General features: G+C 39.5%; 2 pseudogenes; both read right to left on the reverse strand.

Moving 5' to 3' along the window:
* Positions 1–209: 209 nt before the first annotated feature.
* On the reverse strand, positions 210–768 carry LOC127091553 (vacuolar protein-sorting-associated protein 37 homolog 1-like; annotated as a pseudogene).
* Positions 769–19,540: 18,772 nt separating this feature from the next.
* Positions 19,541–20,192, reverse strand: LOC127091554 (vacuolar protein-sorting-associated protein 37 homolog 1-like; annotated as a pseudogene).
* Positions 20,193–21,815: the final 1,623 nt, after the last annotated feature.

Here is a 21,815-nt window from a genome sequence, read left to right on the forward strand (position 1 = left end):
GTCTTGGGTCTGTACCTCTTCAAAATATAGGGCCATAACATAAATACTCCAATAGTGAAACCAGACTTGTGAATACAAGTCACTATAGAGACAATCTCCATTTTAAAGCTGTACATATAAGCGTTTCTCATTCATCAAAACTCTATCCACACAAGTACAACTTATATAATTGGTTTCATTCATTATTTTCATATTTCATATGTCAAGGCTCATATATTTAATGTTTTAGCAACAAGATGTATAAGAGTCCTCTTGTGGTAGGTGGTGCGAAGCTTCTTGTATTTCTGCAAAAAAAAACTGCAAGGTCAACCTTTTTGACAAGGAGTTGCTGGTGCAGGTTTTCAGACTCCTCATATGTCCAGTGCACAGACTCTTGAATCCTTTGGAGAAGGGATGCAGGGGAATTCAACTTTAGCATTTCTTCTTTCTGCTTCTCGAGCTCATTTAGTTTCTCACTAGCAGTAGCTAACTCAGTTGTTTGAATAATTCTACACTGATTCCTAAGTCCCATGATACGAGGTTCCTTTTGTAGATTTTCCTCTGCAAGCTGCAAATTCTCCTTGCTAAGCTCATCTTTCAGATTGTTTTGAATCTTGACCTGGTCAAGTGACTGTAGAAACTGTTGATAAGCATCAACACTTTTATCCTTCAAAGAAACAATAGTTCCAGCTGCTTCTGCCGGTGGAATATGCGAAGAAGGCCTTGGCGAACCAGACGAGGAAACAGGTGTAGCAGGGCTTGAAGAGCTTGACGAGTTCATCACAGATTGTTGATCTTGTGATCCCCAGAATTTAAACATCACTAATGGTTAACAGGTTCCGAATTGTTGATTCACCGAGACAAGAAGCTCATGTATGTTTCGGACAAGTTATTGATTTGTAGTAGACTTCTATCATTTTTCATGGGTGGTAACTGTCCTTGTGTTGCAGGTTTGAAGATTTAAAATCAGAACCTCAACCTGAGCTGGCTGCACTTGGGACCAATCATTTAAAACATTTGGACAATATTCGAGTCATTGTGCCTTTCTGCTTCTCCCCTAGCAACCAATTACGTTTGTTTTCATTTACGTCAACAAGAAGTCTTTTTCTTTGTTCAATAGGTCCCTGTGTGCTTTGATAAATTCCAAACTCTCTTAGAAGATCATGAAGGACAACAAAGTGGTTATTGTAGTAGTAATTTTCTGTGTCACTTGCATTTTTCCTTGCTATTTGCAGGTTTTTTGTTGGATGATAGATCATCATCATGCTGTTGTTGGGCTAATGCTGAGAGGACGGCTACTTTGTTGAGACTACAAGAAGAACCCACCACATCATATCATCTTGGCAGAATTTTGAAGAAGCAATCAAATATGTAGGAGAAGGTGCTGAATCTGTCAAAACACTTAGACATACTACTCCACCTTAAGATGTTTCATTGTTGGAGTGGTTTTTTTTTGTAAAATGGTTAGATTATATTTAACTGAAAGTGAGTGAAAATTTGAATGGTTTATGTAATATGTGTGAAATTGTTTGTAACTTTGGAATTGAGCAGTGGTTTTGAACATGTGAATTGAAATGGTTTATGTAATAGGATCCCACATGTAACTGTGACTTGGGATTATGTAATGAATGGTCATTGAATTGTATTGAATGGAATTGGATATATTGAATGAAGGTTTGAAAGTTTTAATGAATGGTAAGGTTATGGTTATAGTTTGAACTTGATTGAAGTGATTGTAAAGAACAAGAATGGTGAGACCTTGGTTTATGAAATGGGTGTTTTGGTTATAAAATGGATTTGGATTATTTCTTAGAAATAATCCAAGACTAATCTAAATGTCAATCAAAAATCAAAAAAGCCAAATAAAACCAATTAAAATCAAATTAATCTATAATTTGTTAAAATTACTTTGATGTCAAATTCTAACATTTATTTGGAAATTAAAAATCAATTAGAATTTGAATCATTAGTAAAAACACAATTAAGATTAAATTGAAATTTGGAATTAGACTTAATTTGAAATTAAAATTGAAAAAATAAAAAAAGAGTCAAATATTTAGAATCCATTTCATAATCAAAACACCATGATAAAGAAAAACTAAATAATGACCAATGTTTATGAAAAGATATGGATTTGGGAATGGATGATTGCCTTTGTCCATGAATGCATGCAAATGAACTTTAGGCCAAGCGCCAAATGAAAAAATAAAAAATGAAAGAAATTCAGGACCAAAATCGGGGTATGACAGTTGCCCCTATTTAAGCGTCTTCAACTAGAGAATATGAAGCAGGACACTCTTCATATGATCATAGTGGGAGATGGTTAAATACTAAGAAGACCCGGATTTTGATCCTGAATCCCTATGACATGATGTGATATGATATGATATGATATGATATGATATGACATGATATGATATGATATAAATGATATGATATGATATGCATGGGCGTGATTCTTTTTTTTTATAATTTTTATCTGCTAGGGATATGGTGGACCCTTGACAAGAGATGCTATTAGACAGACCAACCTGTGGGGAATGCTGGTGGTCCACAGGGAGACAGACAAATGGTAAAAACAAACTTGCTGGGGAAGACAAACCCTGCTGAAGAATCAGACACACACTGGGGAGTACTCAAAGTGAAATTTGATAAACGACGCTTAGAATACAAGGGATTTCGGTAGTAAGTTCATATATGACTCACTAAACCCGAATAAGAAAGAAAATGTCACAACAGGTTCAGATATGACCTGACAATACTGGAATAAAAAACACAACAAACAGGTTCATATATGACCTGACAATGCTGGGGGAATATCAAGAAGTTCTGACAGGAGGTTCAGATATGACCTAACCAACTCAGAAAAATTCAAAAAGAGTGTATCAACAGGTTCATATATGACCTGGTAATACTGGGATAAAGCTCAACAACAGGTTCATATATGACCTGACAATGCTGAAACAAACATAGAGAAAGACTCTTCAGAACAGGTTCATATCTGACCTGACACTGGAATGAGGTTCAACAACAAGTTCATATATGACCTGACAAATGGATTAAAGTTCAATAACAGGTTCATATATGACCTGAATAGCACTTGAACAGCAGAGAAAAAATCTTCAGAACAGGTTCTTATATGACCTGACACCGGAATAAAGCTCAACAACAGGTTCATATATGATCTGAATAGTTTTGAATAAACAGAGAAAAAATGTCTAGAACAGGTTCATATATGACCTGACACCGGAATAAAGCTCAACAACAGGTTCATATATGACTTGAATAGTATTGAACAACAGGGAAAAACTCTTCAGAACAGGTTCATATATGACCTGACACCGGAATAAAGCTCAACAACAGGTTCATATATGACCTGAATAGTATTGAACAAAAGGGAAAAAACTTCAGAACAGGTTCATATATGACCTGACACCGGAATAAAGCTCAACAACAGGTTCATATATGACCTGAATAGTATTGAACAAACAGAGAAAAAATCTTCAGAACAGGTTCATATATGACCTGACACCGGAATAAAGCTCAACAACAGGTTCATATATAACCTGAATAGTATTGAACAACAGGGAAAAACTCTTCAGAACAGGTTCATATATGACCTGACACCGGAATAAAAGCTCAACAACAGGTTCATATATGACCTGAATAGTATTGAACAAAAGGGAAAAAAACTTCAGAACAGGTTCATATATGACCTGACACCGGAATAAAGCTCAACAACAGGTTCATATATGACCTGAATAGTATTGAACAAACAGAGAAAAAATCTCAGAACAAGTTCAAATATGACCTGACACCGGAATAAAGCTCAACAACAGGTTCATATATGACCTGAATAGTATTGAACAACAGGGAAAAACTCTTCAGAACAGGTTCATATATGACCTGACACCATAATAAAGGCTCAACAACAGGTTCACATATGACCTGATGATGGAATAAAGGTCAAAGGTTATGGATCAACAACAAGACCTGGGTCAATGCAAAATGAGCACGAAGTACATTTCGGCTATGCATGATTTGAATGCATGATATATGAATGATCATGATTATGAGAATGCTGACACTTGGCAGACTGGGAGTTTGTAGAGACTGTTTACAGAGATTCTGATTCCTCAACACCAATAACTCATACCCGTACAATTAACAGGTGCATCCAGAGGAGAAACTATCATGATTGACAGTTATAAACAACCAAAGGTCTATCCTTCTAAAGGATTAATAAGTTATACTCCGTGGGGACTTTTGTTGGTGCTCTAGGAATATTTATGCAACCTTGAGGCTTTCGGGGAAACAAATGATTTTCCTTTGATTTTCACATATATCCAAGTAATTTTGTTCTTTTTACTAAATTCCAAATTCTTTTTCAAGTTTCAAAACTTCATTATTAACAAATAAATGACATTTTGCATAACAAAGAAAAGCGTAGATGAACACAAACTAACAATGATTGGGAAAACTTGTATTTTATTCAAGAATGGTAGCACACCAATGGCGTAGCTCCATAGAGTGTTACAATTTTTTGGAAAATGGCAATAAGGAAAGGTTTACATTGAATTCAGTGACCACTAACATCCTTAATAGATACGATTCCTCCAAAACCTTGCTCCTAAGGGTAGTGACTGGATTAATCTTCCACCTCAAATTCTTCGGTGTTAATCAGTAACAACTGATGCAGTTTATGCCTTTTGCCCCTAACTTTTGCCTGGATCGCCCTTTCGGGTTTTCAATCCACCAGGACGCTCCTTTTTGCCTAAGTCGCCTTTTCAGGTTTTCAACTTAGCGAGCTACCATTTTTTTATTCATCCCTAACTTTTGCCTGGACCGCCCTTCCGGGTTTTCAGTCCACCGGGATACCCCTTCTTTTTTTTTTTGCCTAAATCGCCCTTTCAGGTTTTCGATTTAGCGGGTTTTTATTAGGCATGGTATTTTTTAACTGTATCAGAGTTCACGGGGTGTGAGAGCTCTTCATCATCCATAGTTGTGAGAATCAAGGCGCCTCCGGAGAAGGCTTTCTTCACAACATATGGGCCTTCATAATTGGGAGTCCACTTCCCACGTGAGTCCTTGTGTATTGGCAAGATCTTCTTAAGCACGAGGTCTCCTTCTCTGAATTCTCAAACACGTACTTTCTTGTCAAAAGCCCTTTTAAGCCGTTTCTGGTATAATTATCCATGGCACAAAGAAGTTATTCACTTCTCATCTATGAGGTTCAACTGATCAAATCTATTTTGAATCCACTCAGCCTCTTCTAGCTTGGTCTCCATCAAGATTCTCATTGAAGGTATCTCCATTTCAATTGGGAGAACTGCCTCCATCCTTATAGGTTTTTACCATTTTCTGCAGGATCTTCTTGATGTTTTTATTTGCGACTTCAACGACACCATTCATCTTTGGACGATAGGGTGAAGAGTTATGGTGCTCAATCTTGAAACTCTCGCATAATTCTTTCATGGTCTTATTGTTCAGATTCGTCCCGTTATGTGTGATGATCCGGCTTGGAATCCCATAACAGCAGATGATCTCTTTCTTGAGAAACCGTGCAACCACTTGCTTTGTCACATTAGCATAAGAGGCGGCTTCTACCCATTTGGTAAAGTAATCAATGGCAACCAGGATGAAGCGGTGACCATTGGAAGCTTTAGGCTCGATGGCGCCAATCATGTCGATGCCCCACATTGAGAAAGGCCAAGGTGACGTCAAAACATTTAGTAGGGTCGGAGGCACGTGTACCTTGTCGACGTATATTTGACATTTATGACATTTTCTAGCATAATTGAAGCAGTCGGATTCCATGGTCAACCAGTAATAACCAACTCTCAAAATCTTCTTGGCCATGGCATGCCCATTGGCATGAGTTCCAAAGGATCCTTCATGAATCTCCTTGATCAACAGGTCTGCTTCACGTCCATCCACGCATCTGAGCAGAATCATGTCGTGATTTCTCTTATACAACACACCATTGCTTAAGAAGAATTTGGATGCTAACTTCCTCAATGTTTTCTTGTCAAGGGTTGTTGCATCTGTTGGATATTCTTGATTTTGCAAAAAGCATTTGATGTCGTGAAACCAGGGTTTACCATCGTCTTCGTCTTCAACCGACTGGCAGTAGGCAGGCTCAACTTTCCGCTCGATCTGAATGAGAGGTGCTTCATTATGGAATCTAACTTGGTACATTGAAGCCAACATAGCCAAAGCATCAGCAATTTGATTCTCAGTTCTCGGGATATGGCGGAAAGTGATTTTGTCGAAGTATTTTATTAATTCCATGACATAGGCACGATATGGGATCAACTTGGTATCACGGGTTTCCCATTCGCCCTTGACTTGGTATATCACCAAGGCTGAGTCTCCACATACTTCAAGGATTTTGATTCGGAGATCAATTGCTGCTTCGATGCCTAGGATGCACGCCTCATATTCTGCTATATTATTTGTGCAATCAAAACACAACCTTGCTGTGAAAGGAGTGTATCCACCATTTGGATTCAACAGGACAACTCCTACGCCATGCCCCATGTAATTGGAGGAACCATCGAACATGAGCTTCCACCGAGATCCGGGTTCAGGTCCTTCATCAAGTCCTGGGATTTCAAGGTCTTTTACTACCATAATGTCTTCATCAGGGAAGTCAAACTTCAATGACTGGTACTCTTCAACGGGGTGGCTTGCCAGGTAATCAAACAACACACTTTTTTTTATGGCTTTCTGAGACACATATTGGATGTCATACTCAGATAGTAACATCTGCCAACGGGCGAGTCTTCCAGTCAAAGCAGGCTTTTCAAAGATGTACTTTATTGGATCCATTTTTTAGATCAACAAAGTAGTGTGGCAAATCATGTACTGTCTTAAACGACGAGCGGCCCATGCTAAAGCACAGCAAGTTTTCTCCAAGAGTGAGTATCGGGATTCACAATCGGGAAATCTCTTACTTAGATAATAGATGGCATGCTCCTTTCGACCGGTTTCGTCATGTTGTCCCAGCACACATCCCATTGACTTTTCAAGCACAGTTAAGTACATAAAGAGTGGTTTCCCCTGAACAGGTGGAATTAGAATAGGGGGCTCTTGCAGGTATTGTATGATCTTCTCAAAAGCCATTTGGCAGTTAGAATTCCATCCAATTGCTTGATCTTTTCTGAGCAACTTGAATATAGGTTCACATGTAGCAGTCATATGAGATATAAACCTAGAGATGTAGTTCAAATGTCCCAGGAATCCTCTAACTTCTTTCTCTGTACGTGGAGCAGGCATTTCTTGTATTGCCCTAACGTTGTCTGGATCTACCTCAATTCCTCGTTGACTAACAATGAAACCAAGCAACTTTCCAGACCGGACACCGAAAGTGCATTTAGCAGGATTCAGTCGTAGTCGGAATTTCCGAAGACGCTCGAATAGCCTTTGCAAATGGTCTATATGATCCTCTTCACTTTGAGATTTTGCAATCATATCATCTACATAAACCTCAATTTCCTTATGCATCATTTCATGGAAAAGAGTGACCATTGCTCTTTGGTAAGTTGCCCCAGCATTTTTGAGACCGAATGGCATTACCTTGTAGAAAAATGTTCCCCAAGGGGTGATGAATGGGGTCTTTTCCATGTCCTCTGGATCCATCTTAATTTGATTGTATCCTGAGAATCCGTCCATAATGGAGAAGACTGCGAACTTAGCAGTGTTGTCTACCAGAGTGTCAATATGTGGCAGGGGGAAATCGTCCTTCGGACTAGCTTTGTTTAAATCCCTATAATCAACACACATCCTGACCTTGCCATCCTTTTTGGGTACTGGTACTATGTTAGCTACCCATTGAGGGTACTTTGCAACTGCTAGAAAACCGGCATCGAACTGACGTTTCACCTCGTCACAAATCTTTAGAGCCATGTCGGGTCTTGCTCTTCGGAGCTTCTGCTTCACTGGCGGACAATCTGTCTGTAGTGGTAGCTTGTGGACCACAATATCAGTATCTAAACCTGGCATATCCTGATATGACCAAGCAAATACATCTACATATTCATGTAGCAATTTGATCAATCTTTCTTTGATGTTTGCCTCAAGTGTAGTCCTAACTTTGACCTCTTTCTTGTCTTCTTTAGTGCCAAGGTTGATTGTTTCCACTGGTTCTTGATGCGGCTGAAGGGCCTTTGACTCATGCTCGAGCATCCTTTCCAATTCTCCAGGGAAATCACAATCTTCCTCACTATCCTCTTTCGCTTGGTAGATGGGGAGTTCAAAATTATAGGAAGTAGCGGGGTCATCGAATTCAACTGGTTTATTGATTATTCTGCATGTTTTTTAATGATGGTTTTTTTTAGAAAAATGGAAATAAAATGCAAAAGAAGTAAAAAATATTTTTGTAGTTTTTGAAAAGATTGCCATTTTAAGGAAACAAAAACAAAGTAAATGAACGAAAAGAATTTTAACAAAATGCTCTTTATTTGTCATAATGATTTTTTGAAATTCAAAAGGGGCCCTACAAATGATCCATTAGCCTTGGGCAGAGCTAAGGATTTTCAAAAACACAAAGGAAAACACAATTACTTTAACACAGGAAAAACTTCTGGAATCTCAACCGCTTCCCAATTTGTTAGGGTTGCTTCACACCGGTATATCAGATTGGATGTTTCTCCATCTTCAGTGTCATCTTCCACTGCACCAACTTGATCTCCATGGATAAATCCTTTGCTCAGGAAAACTTCTTGTATGCTCCGCACACGGTCCTTTGCAGGGACCAGGGCTCTTCCATTAGCAGAAGGCTTGTACCCCAAACCAAAACGGTCATTTTTCTCATTGACGTTGATGACTTGCCCCTAACCTGCAGGGCCTCCACCTTCAACTGCTGATTTTGCGCTCTTCAAAGAGGCAAATGACAAACTGGTTTTCTCAATAGGATCCTTAACCTCTTCAAGTGTTGCATTGGATATTTCAAGTGCTTGAAAAGAGGTTTCTAAGGCATCCTCATCAGCCTCAATATAACGGAAAGAGGAGAGTTGACTGATGATAAAATCTTCTTCACTTGAGACAATAACGAGCTTGTTATCGATAAGAATTTCATCTTTTGATGCAGAGTAGAAGTCACTGCCCCAGCAAAATGTATCCATGGGCGTCCCAAAAGGCAGCTATAAGCTGGATTTATGTCCATGACTTGGAAATTGATGGGGAATACGTCCGGTCCGATCTGTATTGGTAGCTCTACCTCCCCAACTACTATCCTTCGCGAACCATCAAATGCTTTCACCACAAGCGCACTAGGTTTCAACTCCGAACCTTGGTAAGACAATTTAGCGAGTGCCCTCTTTAGTAGAACATTGAGGGATGATCCAGTGTCAACTAAGACTCTGGCAAGAGCATCTTCTTGGCACTTTATGGATACATGCAAAGCGCGGTTGTGATTCTTCCCCTCTTTGGGTAGCTCTTCATTGCTGAAGCTTAGAGTGTTGCAGGCTGTGATATTGGCGACCACTCCATCGAATTGGCCGACCGTTATATCTTGGGTAACATGAGCCTGAGCAAGCACTTTCAGTAGAGCCTCCCTATGAGCTTCGGAACTCAGAAGCAAAGACAAGATAGATATTTTTGATGGTGTTTGATGTAACTGATCAACTATCTTGTAGTCAGATTTCTTTATTATCCTTAGGAACTCAATTGCTTCATCTGTTTGCACAGCCGGTTGTGCCCCTCCATGCTCTGGGGTAGGATTCACATTTGCAGCTTCCCTTGTTGGTTCTTGAGGGTTTGCATTAATATTGGGAGTATAAATCCGACCACTGCGGGTCATCCTGCTTGTCCCTGTGATGTTAGTGATGTCGGTGTCAACATTCTCCAAATCTTTCTTACTTTCAGCAGCTTTGGGCTTTCCATCTACCGCTCCATCTACCACTGTTATGTCGTACTTCCAGGGTACCGCCTTGGTGCTTTCAAAAGGAAATGGGGTAGGCATGCAAACTACCACGGGTGATGGATGAACAACGTCTTTTCTGTGATAAGTCACCTCAAACGGTTCTGGTATATTAAAAACGGGTTCAATGACTGAAACTTCCTCGTTTGTTATTGGACCACAAATTTGTAAAACACTTTGATCCATCAAGTTCTGAATGTCATTTCGTACCACTTTACATCCTCTTGGATGAACGGCACATTCCACACAGTTGTCGTGACATGTATCAATCAATCCAGCCTCCACCAATCTTGCATGAAGCACTAGCAACAGAGTTTTAACATCTTCCACGTTCTTGATTATACACACATCAGAGGCATCCTCGACGGCATTAACATCACCATGCGCTGGCAAAGGGTTACTTTTGACATTGGGTCCGACGTCTCGAAATGACAGAATCTTCTTCTCAACCAGGTCTCGCACAATATGCTTTAAAGCATAACATCCTTCTAAATCATGTCCAGGGGCACCCCCATGGAAAGGACAATGGGCATCTGGATTGTACCACGGAGGTAAAGGATTTGGTGGAGGACCCAAAGATCTGGGAGTCACCAACCCTTTCTGTAGTAATGATGGGTACAATTCAGTGTATGTCATAGGGATTGAAGCAAAGGAACTCTACCTCTTTGTACCCTATTTTGATTTGGAGGATTTTGTGGACGAGGAGCCTATGCCCTTGGCTGTTGATAAGTAGGTGGCGCTGGCGCTTGCTGGTATATAGGCGCTTGTTGAGCAGTTTGATTGACAGAAGCTTGTGATTGGTTAAAATTTTGTGTGACAGCTGCCACATATGGTTGTTGAACATATTGTACTAGATAAATCGGTTGTTGTTGAGCAAATTGGTGTTGTTTCTTCCATGAATGACTCCTCCTTTGACTGGTTGACACTGCATTTGTATCACCCTCCTTCTTTCTTTGAAATCCTACAGGAAACTTTTTTGCATTACTACCAGATGTTTCAGAGGTAGTCATCATCTTTCCATTCTTCAATCCCAACTCGACCTTTATGCCCACGGCGACCAGGTCAGAGAAGCTCGCAGATACACTACTCACCATTCTTTCATAGAACACAGGTTTGACTGTATCCATGAACCAATCCGCTAACTCCTTCTCAGCCAGAGGTGGTTCGACTTGTGAGGCCACTTCCCTCCATCGTTGCGCATATTCCTTAAAAGACTCCTTATCTTTCTAGGACATGCTGAGAAATTGCCTCCTATCTGGAGCCATATCCATATTATAGTTATAATGTTGGATGAAAGCATCAGATAAGTCTTGAAAACAACGAATCCTACTCTGATCAAGGCTTAAGTACCACTTAGAGGGAGCACCCCTCAAGCTGTCTTGGAAGCAATGTATCATGAGTTTGTCATCCTCTACATGCGCAACCATTTTTCGATAGTACATAATAAGGTGACTCTTAGGACACGAGTGGCCCTCATACCTATCAAAATCAGGGGTCTTGAACTTCGCAGGAATCACAAGACCTGATACTAAGCACATCTCCTTAGCGGTAGCACCAAAAACTTGGTCACCTTCCATAGCCCTCAATCTTTTCTCAAGCATCTGGTAATTCTCCTTCATCCCTCTTATGTCTTCCTGCCTTTCCTCATCTTCATCTGAAAAGTCTAGAGCATGTTGTTGATCCTCAAAGTAGGGTTGCACATGTGCACGAACGAGAGGAGGTGCGAAGGTGTGAACCACTGGATGATTTTCATTGATGGTCGGTAGAGGAGCAGTTTGCTGAGCGGATGGTGCAAAACCAGGGGCGCCTTCCACCGTAGGCGTGAAACCGGGAGGTAAACCATAGGTTGGCCATGTTGTTGGTACCGTCCTTGCAGGTTGGGGTTCAATCGTTGGACCGGCGATTTCTGAAACAACCGTCGTTTGGGTGTCTAACTTTGCCCTGATGACCTGTGATATCTCCATGACCTGACCCATATTTCCACGTAGGTCTTCGAGCTCTGAGCTCACTCGCTCCAATTCATGCTCTTGATCTGCCATTCTTTGACGAGCTCTGGCACGAGTATTATACTAGTGTTGAAAATTCAGCGTGACACTGGAGGAAGAAAGGACAGAATGAGACTCTGTTTTGAAAATGCATGAATGCATGTATGGATGCGTTTTGTTTGCAAAACTCTTGGTTAGTTTCAATCATTCATTTCAAAAATGTCACAACACTTGTTCGCAAATATTTAAAATAATAAGGAAATGAAACACAATAAAATGAATCTCAAAAGCGATTTTTATTAATCTCATATCAAAGTTCAAATACAAACAACGTGCTCATGGTTTATGGGCTTTCTGAACCGTAGCAAGGTCGGTAGTTAATCCTTCTAACATTGCCTTACAAAACATAATGAAGTTAAAGACTTGATGCGGTGTGTTCTCAGGACACATGCACCAATCAGCCTCGTGCAGCTTCTCAGGTAGCTCTTGCATGATGGAACTCGCAAATCCGGACAACTTCAGAAATTTGCCCCTCCACTCAGTGTAAAGCCCTTGAAGATCTTGAATGATGCGTAAGTCTTCAGCTTTGGTCACCTCTATGTCCCTATAGAGGTTTCTCCAATATCTGCACTCACCTAGCAACACCATATAGGCAGTATCCTGATCCCCACCTTCAAGTGCCTGGATTCTAGCATCGGCTCGATCCAAATGATGTTTCAACCGTGTGCAAACTCTTTCTGACTCTTCAGTCTTCAGCTTCTCGCGTTCCAGAGTATCCTTGTATTTTTGAATGGTATTCTCCAGTTCACGAATACGAATCTCGGAAATCAGTCGTGCTTCCCTTTTCATTTCAAGGGTCAGCTCCAGAGTCTTGTTGAGTTTTTGAATCCGGAGTAGAGCTCTATCGAACTCCTCTTCCTTTGATTTGAACACAGATTTAGTGCTATAGAGCGCTTGTCCAAACTTTTCTCTCCTTGCTTCAGACTCTCTAGCTCTTTTGTTGGAGATTTCAAGCTCTTTGTCTTTCTTTTGTTGATCGTCTTTCAAGTTCCCATTCTTTATCGAGACTCGGCCAAGCCTGATTCTCAAATTAGCATTTTCCAACTCCAACTCCTTGATACGGGCATTGAGCTTCTCTACATCTTCAGGCAATATGGGTTCTGGCTCAGGAACCAATGGATAGATAGAAGGATCAAATGGATAAGGGAGTTTAATCATCTGAACCCTCTCTCTAACCCAACAAGTGTAAGGCTCTTGGGCAATGACATTTCTCTTACCCAACTCCTTACCTTTCCTGATAACTGCTTTCCAAGACCTCTTGATCTTTTTCACCATGGGATGATCCGCTTCAACACCATGTAAGATGAAAGGCTCTAGAGCTTTAGCTTTTGGAGGACTCCCTAGCTCTTTTGTTGGAGATTTCAAGCTCTTTGTCTTTCTTTTGTTGATCGTCTTTCAAGTTCCCATTCTTTATCGAGACTCGGCCAAGCCTGATTCTCAAATTAGCATTTTCCAACTCCAACTCCTTGATACGGGCATTGAGCTTCTCTACATCTTCAGGCAATATGGGTTCTGGCTCAGGAACCAATGGATAGATAGAAGGATCAAATGGATAAGGGAGTTTAATCATCTGAACCGTCTCTCTAACCCAACAAGTGTAAGGCTCTTGGGCAATGACATTTCTCTTACCCAACTCCTTACCTTTTCCTGATAACTGCTTTCCAAGACCTCTTGATCTTTTTCACCATGGGATGATCCGCTTCAACACCATATAAGATGAAAGGCTCTAGAGCTTCAGCTTTTGGAGGACTCCCTAGCTCTTTTGTTGGAGATTTCAAGCTCTTTGTCTTTCTTTAGTTGATCGTCTTTCAAGTTCCCATTCTCTATCGAGACTCGGCCAAGCCTGATTCTCAAATCAGCATTTTCCAACTCCAACTCCTTGATACGGGCATTGAGCTTCTCTACATCTTCAGGCAATATGGGTTCTGGCTCAGGAACCAATGGATAGATAGAAGGATCAAATGGATAAGGGAGTTTAATCATCTGAACCCTCTCTCTAACCCAACAAGTGTAAGGCTCTTGGGCAATGACATTTCTCTTACCCAACTCCTTACCTTTCCTGATAACTGCTTTCCAAGACCTCTTGATCTTTTTCACCATGGGATGATCCGCTTCAACACCATGTAAGATGAAAGGCTCTAGAGCTTCAGCTTTTGGAGGACCATTCATAAGGTACCCATGCTGCCTCAGAGATAGCACAGGGTTATAGTTGATGCAACCCTTGGTTCCTATCAACGACACATTGGGGAAGTCTTCAATGCTGATAATCACATTCTCGGTTTCCCAATTCCTGATATACCACTTAACATGACTGGAGGTGAGGGAAGCTAACTTCTGGAAGGGCTTGAGTTCCTTTGAGACAAAAGGACCTTCTTCGGGCATATGGGATCTAAACCAGGCATGCAACAACTGCGCACAACATAAGACGATTCCTCCCTTCTTCTCATGACGATCATGGAGAGTGTAGTAGAGATCTGCCAAGAGGAACGGTACAGGGTTACCAGATAGGAAAATTCTCACCGCCAGGTAGTCCACAAAATGGTCAATATTTGGGAAGAGGACTATCCCATATATCAACACGGCTAACACAGCATAAAAGGCTTCCCAATTCCCTTCTTTTTCCATCTTCTTGGCCTGATCTTCCAAGAACTTCCTAGAAAAACCACTGAAAGGTCCTTTCACATCCCAATTGTCCACGACTTCAGGAACTTTCAGACCCAAAGCTGAAGCTACCCTCTTGGGAGGAATATCTTCATCGAGCTTAGGAAATGGGTTATGATCCTTCAAATTCCGGCCTATGATCCGCTCAACCTCCTCCAAGGTAGGAGCCAACTGGAAGTCAGAAAACGTGAAACAACGTAGAGGTGGATCATAGAACTGAGCAATAGTCACTGCGGTCATCATGTCCATCTTCTCATTTAGGATGTCCAGAATTCTTCCATAGTTTTGTACAAAGCTGTTGAGTTTGATCGGTGTTATTTTGGCACTCAACTTCTGCAGCCTGGTAAGGTCCACGTTCTTGTATTTGAACTGAAAAGTGCCTCTTCTCTCAGGATTCATCTTGCTAACAAGTCTTGGATTCCTGAAATAATGCGAAACAAACTAAGAGTTTTGCTTTTTATGCGTATGCAATGAATGGATGGATGCAATGTTTTTTTCTTTTTTTTTCTTTGGATAGGTTCAAAGGTCGGAGGTATGGATAGATTTGATTGCTTTTCCAAAACGGGGTTCTCACCGGGTATGATCTAGGGCTTTGTTACAAAGGATCCCCAGAGTCATTGCTTCACAAGAATGTTTGACGCTTATGGAAAATACTTTCCGGTCGTCAACTCCATCAAGGGAATCTATTCTGGGTGAGGTTCTCGTACCGACCCTTACGAAGTATTCACCTCGGGAGTCCGTACTACGCAACCATCGACTGGGTTCTAGACAGGGTACTCAGATTCATGGATTCAGAAGACTGTTTGACGCTTACGGAAAATACTTTCCGGTCATCAACTCCATCTAGGGAATCTATTCTGAGCGAGGTTCTCGTATCGATTCTTACGAAGTATCCATTTTGGGAATCCACACTACGCAACCATCATTTCTAGTTGGCCAAAGGTTCAATGTTCTAAAGGTTCTTAGAGTCATGGACCCCTTTGAAATATCGAAGCTTACGAGGTATACACCTCGGGCGACAATATTTGCAAAAGAATCTACTCTAAGTGAGGTTCTCGTACCGACTCTTACGAAGTATCCACCTCGGGAGTCCGTACTACTCAACCATCGTCCTATCTTATGTTTTTTTCCACTCTAGACTCGGGTGTAGAGTCTTTCCCACATGGTTTGCAATCAAAATCCAAGTACCCAACACAGTGGAACCAATATACAACAAATATCAATATAACAATAAAGATATTAAAAAGCAACAAATAAGGGAAAAACCACAAAATTAAACAAACAAAGGCATACAAACGTCCTAACTAGGCTTAACTCACTTAGGGATTAGGATTGTTGTCCCCAGCAGAGTCGCCATCTGTCGCACCTCGAAAAAATGGGGATACGACTTCAAAGCGAAGCGCGATCGCACGCTCGCAATGATGGACTGAACAGAGTCGCCACCGAACTTTATTTATTCCTAAAAAGGAAAGGGGAAATATCGATAAAACCCATAAAAGAAAGGATAAGATATGGTCATCGCAACCAGTATCAGGGTTCGGGAGTCGATTACGCAAGGGGAAGGTATTAGCACCCCTCACGTTCGTTGTACTCAACGGGAACCATTAGGTCAGTTGTGTACATTAGTGTTAGTTAAAATGTTAGGCTTTTCAAGTTATTAAGTCGGAAAGAAAGAATATAAGAGAGAAGAATATTTTTGGATTTTTGACGAAGGACTAAACCTAATTTTTTTATTAGTGGGCCTGACAAGATTTATAAATCCTGCTCCTACGTATCTCAAAAGAGAAATCAAGGCTTACGTAGTTCTGGGTAGAAAAATGTTTGTTTGTTAGTCGATTTTAGCGAAAGCTATACTATATTAATCGACGAAAACATTGTTTTACCCAAAACAGATGAGGAGTGGACGCATACCACACATCGAACGGATTTATAAATCTACATTCGGAAAAAGGTTTTTGATTAATCGTACGGCGGCGAAAAAGAGTTTGATTTGTTGGATGTATTTTGAGTGATGGTGAGAACTTGGATGAGCGAGATATACATCTCGAATCCTAGTCTCAGGAGTGCGTGGTATACACCACGTTCCATTTCCATCTTTATTGGCAAAAGATTAAGATAGGAATTAAGTAATTTGGAACTTGATTGAGAAAGGGTTTGAAGAGACCGCATTGACAATTTTAGACGATGGCGAGAGCCAAGATAGGCGAGGCATACGTCTCGAATCTTAATCTCAGGAGTGCACGGTATACACCATGTTCCATTTCCACCTTTATTGAAAAAGTGTTAAATAAGAATTAGGTATTTTTGAGTTTTGTTGTGAAAATGACTTGACCCTAGATCAAGTATTGATGGACGTTTAAGAGAAATTTGAATGAGTGTTTGAGAGAAAACAAAGTGGATAAATTTGGATGATGGCGAGAGCTAGGATTGGCGAGATATACATCTCGAATCCTAGTCTCAGGAGTGCGTGGTATACACCACGTTCCACTTCCATCTTATTGAAAAGGTCTTAACTATAAGTTAATATTTTTTGAGTTTTTATTAGAAAAAATGGCTTGACGTTGAATCAAGCGTTTGATGAAAGTTTTAAAGAAATGGAATAGAATGGGAGGGAGAAATGAATTGATTTTGTTTATTGAGAAAGTACTCGACGTTGGTTCGAGTCATTATTTTTGTATTTTTGGAAATGGTTGATTTTATTCTTGTGTTAGTATCTAACTAGAAAGTCAAACAAATAAAACAGTACAAAATTATTACACATCGGGGGAGCGGGGTACATTTTGTCAAATGGGGATTCAAAATCATGAAACAATTAAATCGGGCCCAAACAGCAAATAATGCAAAGTATGAGTGTAAGTGGAAGAGAAACCGGCTCATTGTAAGAAAGCCCAAGAGTAAGCTATGTGAGGTCGATGGCGATGCTTAAAAACAATCGACTTACAAGGGTATGGAAATGGGCTCGACATTGAATCGAGAAAAAATGTTTTTTGATAGTTTAAAGCGGTTTTGAATGAATGATGAAATTAAAAGAAAACAAATCTGTGTTATTAAACAATAATGAAACTATGAGTATAATAAAGCATAAACATAAAAAAATGAATGCTTAATAAAATGCTACATATAGGTATCGAACCCACTCCACCAAAGACCATGAAAGCACCCCCTCTCCACTAATCCATTTATGATTAGTTATCATCTTAATGCTAATTTGGATAAGTAAACCAAGATAGATTAAAAATTAGAATTAAAATAATAACTAATATAAAAAACAGTCTGTTGGACTACCAAGAAAAAAACAGAAAATTAAACCCAGCCGCTTGGCTGTTGGGTTTTTCAATGGGATATGAATTGAAAATATAAAAACATTTATTAACTAAAACTTAGGAAGTTTAAATGTGTTTCAAAGATTTATTCTGTTTAAAATAAATTAAAGAAGAAAATTGGAATAGCGCAACAGAAGCCTTTCCTCGTTCTCTCCCAATCTCACTTTCACCCATCCTCAACCTTTCGCTCTCAATCAAATGCTCAGAGAGATTCAAGCAAAAAACTCACCTTCGGTGGCGGTGATGACGAGCTTAGGTAATGATCGAACCTTCTTCCTTCGCCTCTCTCAATCGGTTTCTTTTTGATTTTCGGATTAGGGTTCTTGGTGGAGTTTTTGTGTCCGCCTCCGATTTTGTTTTTAGGGTTTCGTTTTTCCAGTTTTTTCGTCCCCTCTCTATTTATGTTCTGCAGCTCTAGGGTTTTCAGTTTGGTATGGAGTTCAAAAGAGTATCTCTGCAAACTACTTTTTATGTGCTCAGAATCAGATTGGTCTCTTTGATGCTAAATTCGAAAATGGTATTCTGAACTCGTGCTTTCTTCTTCATTTTTTTGTCTTAATTCCATTCCTGGTATTTTCTTGAAATTTAACCGACTTGGTAATTATTTTGTTTACTACAGTGAAGATTGGTTAAAACAGGAGTAGCTTCGGTTATCACAGGGGTTCTGGATCGTGATTTTGGATTGAAATTTCTTCAGTGGAAGCATCGTGATTTCTTGATGATGACTTCTATCGGTCGTCAAAAATTCACAGGTATGACCGTATTGCCTGTTATGTTGCGTCAAGCTGGCATTAGCTTGGACTTAGCCTGTTTTAATGACTCAAGAAACTTATGGCTTTGGTATGATTTTGCCTCGTGATTTCAATGTTTTTGCTAGGTATGAGGTCAAGTACAGGTTTATGCGCATCCAGCAGGTTTGTTTTGGTTCTGCAACATGCTTGGGACTTCTCATATTTGGCAAGGCAGTTTTTGTTTATTCTTGTCAAGCTCATAGCAGTAGGAACAAAGTTTGGGGTTGAGGTGTCTCCGGTTGTCATAACAAATGGTAAGCTTCTTAGTCCTTGCTCAAGCTTTTCATGGCATATGACAAAGTTGGTGAATTTATGCATAATTGCTGCATTTGATGTTTGTGCAGAATTTTAGATATATCCTCCATAGGGCTACATTCTGTGTTTGCGGAAGTTTCTCGGTCTGCAAACCGACGGTGCTTGGAGGCTTAATCCTTAAGTCATGTTCGCGGTCTGCATCCAATTTTCGGCAACTCAACTGCCTGTGCATATGAAACTCTGTTTGTTTAGTAGAGCTAAAATCAGTTGATGATGATGCAGAATAACTGCCAGGTCTCGTAGAGCTTCTTATACTGTTGCTTCTTCCATAGATGGTGCTGAAGTATTTTCTCTATGAATGTCAAGAGCCATTTGACATAGTTTCTCTGCTTCATTAAATTGCAAAACTTGACCATTAGCTGCATCCTAATACCGACAAGTTTCGCCATGTCTTGGGTCTGTACCTCCTCAAAATATTGGGCCATACCATAAATACTCCAATAGTGAAACCAGACTTGTGAATACAAGTCACTACAGAGACAATCTCCATTTTAAAGTTGTACATATAAGCGTTTCTCATTCATCAAAACTCTATCCACACAAGTACAACTTATATAATTGGTTTAATTAATTATTTTCATATTTCATATGTCAAGGCTCATATATTTAATGTTTTAGCAGCAAGATGTATAAGAGTTCTCTTGTGGTAGGTGGTGCGAAGCTTCTTGTATTTCTGCAAAAAAAAGCTGCAAGGTCAACCTCTTTGCAAGGAGTTGCTGGTGCAGCTTTTCAGACTCCTCATCTGTCCAGTGCACAGACTCTTGAATCCTTTGGAGAAGGGACGCAGGGGAATTCAACTTTAGCATTTCTTCTTTCCGCTTCTCGAGCTCATTTAGTTTCTCACTGGCAGTAGCTAACTCAGTTGTTTGAATAATTCTACACTGATTCCTAAGTTCCATGATACGAGGTTCCTTTTGTAGATTTTCCTCTGCAAGCTGCAAATTCTCCTTGCTAAGCTCATCTTTCAGATTGTTTTGAATCTTGACCTGGTCAAGTGACTTTAGAAACTGTTGATAAGCATCAACACTTTTATCCTTCAAAGAAACAATAGTTCCAGCTGCTTCTGCCGGTGGAATATGCGAAGAAGGCCTTGGCGAACCAGACGAGGAAACAGGTGTAGCAGGGCTTGAAGAGCTTGACGAGTTCATCACAGATTGTTGATCTTGTGATCCCCAGAATTTAAACATCACTAATGGTTAACAGGTTCCGAATTGTTGATTCACCGAGACAAGAAGCTCATGTATGTTTCGGACAAGTTATTGATTTGTATTAGACTTCTATCATTTTTCATGGGTGGTAACTGTCCTTGTGTTGCAGGTTTGAAGATTTAAAATCAGAACCTCAACCTGAGCTGGCTGCACTTGGGACTAATCATTTAAAACATTTGGACAATATTCGAGTCATTGTGCCTTTCTGCTTCTCCCCTAGCAACCAATTACGTTTGTTTTCATTTACGTCAACAAGAAGTCTTTTTCTTTGTTCAATAGGTCCCTGTGTGCTTTGATAAATTCCAAACTCTCTTAGAAGATCATGAAGGACAACAAAGTGGTTATTGTAGTAGTAATTTTCTGTGTCACTTGCATTTTTCCTTGCTATTTGCAGGTTTTTTGTTGGATGATGGATCATCATCATGCTGTTGTTGGGCTAATGCTGAGAGGTCGGCTACCTTGTTGAGACTACAAGAAGAACCCACCACATCATATCATCTTAGCAGAATTTTGAAGAAGCAATCAAATATGTAGGAGAAGGTGCTGAATCTGTCAAAACACTTAGACATACTGCTCCACCTTAGGATGTTTCATTGTTGGAGTGGTTTTTTTTGTAAAATGGTTAGATTATATGTAACTGAAAGTGAATGAAAATTTGAATGGTTTATGTAATATGTGTGAAATTGTTTGTAACTTTGGAATTGAGAAGTGGTTTTGAACATGTGAATTGAAATGGTTTATGTAATAGGATCCCACATGTAACTGTGACTTGGGATTATGAAATGAATGTTCATTTAATTGTATTGAATTGAATTGGATATATTGAATGAAAGTTTGAAAGTTTGAATGAATGGTAAGGTTATGGTTATAGTTTGAACTTGATTGAAGTGATTGTAAAGAACAAGAATGGTGAGACCTTGGTTTATGAAATGGGTGTTTTGGTTATAAAATGGATTTGGATTTTTTCTTAGAAATAATCCAAGACTAATCTAAATGTCAATCAAAAATCAAAAAAGCCAAATAAAACCAATTAAAATCAAATTAATCTATAATTTGTTAAAATTACTTTGATGTCAAATTCTAACATTTATTTGGAAATTAAAAATCAATTAGAATTTGAATCATTAGTAAAAACACAATTAAGATTAAATTAAAATTTGGAATTAGACTTAATTTGACATTAAAATTGAAAAAATAAAAAAAGAGTCAAATATTTAGAATCCATTTCATAATCAAAACACCATGATAAAGAAAAACTAAATAATGACCAATGTTTATGAAAAGATATGGATTTGGGAATGGATGATTGCCTTTGGTCATGAATGCATGCAAATGAACTTTAGGCCAAGCGCCAAATGAAAAAATAAAAAATGAAAGAAATTCAGGACCAAAATCGGGGTATGACAATATTCAAACTTCTTTTCTCAGTAAGTTGGAAGAAAGAGATTACCTGGATGAAATATCCAGACGTAGTCCCGAGTATTCGACCCAAGTTGTAAGAGCTTGCAAGTCATAAATACTCGTCTTTCAAACCCAAAAATATATCCAACCAATCAATCTATTTTTCTCTG

Source organism: Lathyrus oleraceus, chromosome 6 (genome assembly GCF_024323335.1).
Source record: "Lathyrus oleraceus cultivar Zhongwan6 chromosome 6, CAAS_Psat_ZW6_1.0, whole genome shotgun sequence".
In the NCBI taxonomy this organism is placed as follows: domain Eukaryota; kingdom Viridiplantae; phylum Streptophyta; class Magnoliopsida; order Fabales; family Fabaceae; genus Lathyrus; species Lathyrus oleraceus.